The following is a 5,178-nucleotide window of genomic DNA, read 5'->3' as shown; positions in this document are numbered from 1 at the left end:
CGCTGGAAGCGGGTGCAATTTTTCAGATTAGCACCCGCTCCCGGCGAAATCCTGCGGTTGTCCTTATGACAAATTTTTAATTATATATATATATATATAATAGTATTAATATAATATTCTACACCTGAAAAAACATAACTTCAAAATCGAAGCATCGAAACCTGGAAATATTAAAATCCCGATTCCTTGATTTTATTGCAAAGCGGATCGAGATATAAATAGAACCGCCGAAATTTTCCAATCAGCAACCGTGCACCTTCGAGTTTTCAAATTCAGAACATGAGAAATGGGTTGCGCGCGCAACCCAGTGGTGTGCATCATACGAGTATACCCAGTGGTGTGCACATATACCTGTGATAGTATTGGAGTGTACCTCATCTCAGATCTGGGATTACTGGACCAGTCATCTAATCCACGCTGAATGTCTGCACCTGCCGGCGTTCGTCTATTGAGCGGATGAAGCAGACAACAAGCGGGCAGTCGGTTATTCAACTATAGTGTTTCAGCCCAGTAGACGACTATGCATACGGTTCATCATATAATTAATGAATTTTGAATATTTATTTGTTTTTCATGGAAATATTCTTAGCGAAAAATAATAAAAAGAGTTCCTCTTAGAAATGTTAAGCCGCTTGCAATTTTAATTATGTAGTTATGTGACACGAAGTGTGTTAGGATGGGAATAAAAAATTATCCGATGATTAAAATAAGTGAGGAAAAGTAAAAAAGAATATTGTGTCTTTTTAAATTTTTTGTTATTCAAGATAATTAGAAAAAAATTACAATTTTTAGAAACATCACAGAAAAAAGTTTGTTTCAAGTCATTTTTTTTCTTTCGTTTTATAATTAGCGTAAACTGAATAATTATAATTTTAAAAAACGATACAAAATACGTAATGAAATTTTTAATTTTATACTGAGTATTCCACAATAGGCCTAGGCTTCTATAAACAAGTAAGACTCACCTCAGAGGTTCGGGGTTCGATACCTGAGCCGGTACCTCTGGAAATTTTTCAATGGACCTTTACCGAGGTTCTGGTGGTTCGGAACCCACCTTAAGTTGTAGGTCCCCCTATCATGTACTAGACTGCAACCCAGTCCGTCAATGATGGGGTCAAACCAGGCTTTGTCCAATATGTCTGGGCAGACTGCTCTCATCAGATCACTTGATTGCATTATAAAAATGCGTCCGTGACTGATGATATATACCGGGACAGCCCCGTGCAAAAATGACCAAATAAAAATCCATCTCCAACCAAAAATGCCTTCGACATGTTGGGCAGTATAAGCCTCTGACAACATTTCAACATTGAAATGTTTTTTATAATGAAATGCAATTATCATATAGGTCGCCATGAAACAATAATAAAATTTCAGTACAATTGTGGGTGGGGTTTACCCTAAAGCCGACATGTATGAATTTTTTGTTGAAAACTTCTCTTTTTGGGATTAAACACCAAACTTTTTTTAAAACATCACTTTAAAATTATTTGTTAAATAACTTTTTCTGTGATATTTCTAAAGATTGTAATTTTATTTCTAACTATTTTGAATAAAAATCACTGAAAAAAGACACAATATTCTGTTGTACTTTTCCTTACTTATTTGAATAGACGGATAATTTGTTATTTAAGACTTCCATGCTAACACACTTCGTGTCACATAACTACATAATTTAAATTGCAACTGGCTTAAAATTTCATATAGGAACTCTTTTTATTATTTTTCACTCAGAATATTTCCATGAAAAACAAATGAAAATTCTAAATCCTTAAATTATATGATGAACCGTATGCTTAGTCGTCTACTGGACTGAAACGCTCTAAGGTGTTCGCACAAGAAAATACGTGTGCAGTATATGCTGGAAACGGCTCACGCGCGGACTATCCCTGCACACACACACACACACACACACAATCCGCCAACCAATCGTGTGCGATATGTTGCGCTGCTGCGTTGCGAGATGGCTATGTACCGTTCACTTATCGGTCCTGCACTCGAAACGAATTCGCAACGTGAACAACGTTTACGTCTTGAGCGACGAACGTTACGCAGCCAGCCTGCACCGCAGCAGCGCGACAGATTGCGCATGATTGGTTGGTACTCTGTGTGCGTACACGGACGGCTCGTGCGTGAGCTTTTTCCAGCATACTGCACACGTATTTTCTTGTGCGAATACTTTTTGTCAGATAGCTGACTGCCCGCTTGTTGTGTGCATTCATCCGTTCAATAGACGAACGCTGGCAGGTGCAGGCATACACTCGTTTATTCAGCGTCGATTAGCCGACTAGCCAATTAGTCGGCTAATCGACTGGGTCGTCTAGTGGGCTACGATATATATATATATGTGTGTGTGTGTGTGTGTGTACAAACACGCGCGCGCGCGCGTTGTTGATTTCGCGCCCCTGGAGGAGGGCCGGGAATGTGAAAATGAGACTATATGAACTCTTATCTCACACAAGGCTGCTGAAGATTGGTGAACTTGTCAGTATAAGACTCTAACCAACTATGACTTTCAGTTGAAACTATTCGCCTCTCCTATCCCTTAGTAACCAAAGTATCGTGGGACTGTTGTAACTAAACTCTCCACCTTAGACGCTTTGAGAGACTCTTTCAGTCAATTATTAGGGGATGAAGCAATAGGGCACCATAACTGTGACGTAGAACACGATGCGGTAGAAAATTCAATTGACAAAGTTTAGTTCACTCAGGTTAGAGACATAATTTAGAAGCTAGAAAACAGTAAGGCTGCTCAGTAGACCGTATGTGTAAAGTTTAAATCATAAGAATAACATTAGAAATGAGCAAATTCAGTTTATCGTAAAACGACAAAAGTTACAATAAAATGTTTGATAACAACATTTCTTTTGAAGAGTGCCCATTTTTTTAAAAAACATGTGAAGCTACGTCTATTTTAATACTATTACATATTATGAATTATAATATTGTACATTTATGGGGAGGATATACAATTTCAGAGATAAATTCAAGTACGAAGCACGAGAAGGTAATGATATGAAAACATGTTCGTTAAAGCCGAAGGAGCTTTAACAAAAGAGAATTCACAATCACCAAATTACTGTTGTCAATGCTTTGAAAACTCTACAACGAGTCTCGGCAAAGAAATAATGTGGATTTATTTGGAAAAATTCGAAACTTTATCACTGAAAAAGAAAATATATTATCTTATTTATTATTCTTACAACGAAGTATTGCAAAATATCAAAGGAAATTAAAAGTTCATCTATATTGCTAATGTTTTTTTTTCTATCGGGCTCAGTTTCTTTTGAGCTTCTTTTTGACGTTTTGTTGCCTGCCTTGCTGCTTTCTCAATAAAAACTGCTCATTTATATTATTTTTGTTCAGGAATAATACAAATTAATATTTACTAATATAATTTATTTATTATCTGATAGTATTTCAAATAAATTACTTTGAAATTTGTCCGAAAAGATTAAATATTTTGTAATAAATATAAAATTCTTGATTGAAAACCTGTATAAATATAATCAAAAATAATTAAAACTGAATAAAAATGTTCTTTGTAATTTTGTTAACAAAAAGCACCAATCACTCAAAGAAATACCAACAAGTATATATTTTATTGTATAAACGTAGATTATATGGCTAATTTGATTCAGCACTGAAATATTCAGTTCATAAGTGTTTACAGCTTCTTTCTTTCTCGTACACAAACTAGTTTTAACAAGACTGTAAGTAGTCTTTCTCCTGGCGGTGAAAATGAAAATTACATTTAAGGCGGGAAGTTGCAAACCCTAAAAATGACTATTCTCTAAGTAATCCAGCGAAATTAGTCAAATTAGTCTATATAGCCAATTTTGGGGCTGATGGTGGGTGGGAACTAACTCATTATAGCCCGCTCCCGCTTTTGTATGTTCAAGGTGTTCGCACAAGAAAATACGTGTGCAGTATATTGGAAACGGCTCACGCACGAGCTGTCCATGCACACACAGAGAGCGCTAACCAATCGTGTGTGATCTGTCGCGCTGCTGCGGTGCGAGCTGCTTACGTACCGTTGACCTATCGGACCGGCACTCAAAAAGCAAAAGTTTCCGATGTTGCCAATATTGGCGTGTTTATGGAGAGAATGTAGTGTTTACCATTGTGAAAAAAGCGGCTATTGAGAGCTATTTTAGATACTAATATTTTTTTAAGATTTCGAATATCTCTGGCAAGTTTTGTTGTTATTTATATGCGTTCTATAGATAATATAATTTAAATAAATAATATAATAAACCAAATTTGCAACGTTTCATACTTCTGCTTCTCTAGCGGAGGTCCGATAGGTAAAATGTACGTAACCAGCTCGTACCGCAGCAGCGCGACTGCAGAGATTATTATAGAGAGTGGAATCTGCCATCAGAGTCCGATGTATTTTCGCGTACACGATTATCAGCGCCACCTCTGGCTTGGATGCAACAACAAATCTGCCATAACCGCGAAATTTCAATGGTATATTATTCTTGAATGTCACATGAACTTACTATGTTCTTTTTAATATCATAAAACAAGGGAATAATAATACAAAAAATGGTTAAAGGTATCACATATTTGTTGTTTATTGCAAAAAATGGACTTTTTGTATTACAAAATACAGATTGCATAACAGTAATAATTACAGTACAGTTTTGAACATGTATTTTATAAACAACGTAATACTTATCCAATAAATTAATTCTATTAATTCTACCATTTTCGCCATATACGAGCAATGCTAATTTGTTTTGCCAGTGTATCTCTTCATTTTTATCTTGTCTTTGTCAAGAGAAACATTACTGACAGAAGCATTTGTACTTTTAATTGCGCTTTTATTTTCTTGTAGTCTACGCCTTCTAACTCGTGCCTCCCAGTGACATGTCACTCGCAGAAACGTTCGCATGAATCCGAGACTGATTGCTTTAATAGGAAATAAAACGTTATATGAATTATATACATTTACTTAGATTTTATAATTATTAAGAATTATCCCTCGCAGTAATAGGATATACCAGGATATTCCATTTAATCCCATTTATCTCCCAGGTTGTACCAAGGACATCCCAGGGATCACACTCGGATATCTCGCAAGGCGGAAATCCCAAGTAGGATATTGAAAAATAATGTATATCCTACTTGGGTCATTTGAATATCCCGTAAACATCCCAGGGATATACTGGA

The sequence above is a fragment of the Belonocnema kinseyi genome, chromosome 3, assembly GCF_010883055.1.
Source record: "Belonocnema kinseyi isolate 2016_QV_RU_SX_M_011 chromosome 3, B_treatae_v1, whole genome shotgun sequence".
Taxonomy (NCBI): domain Eukaryota; kingdom Metazoa; phylum Arthropoda; class Insecta; order Hymenoptera; family Cynipidae; genus Belonocnema; species Belonocnema kinseyi.
This window is presented reverse-complemented; position numbering follows the sequence as displayed.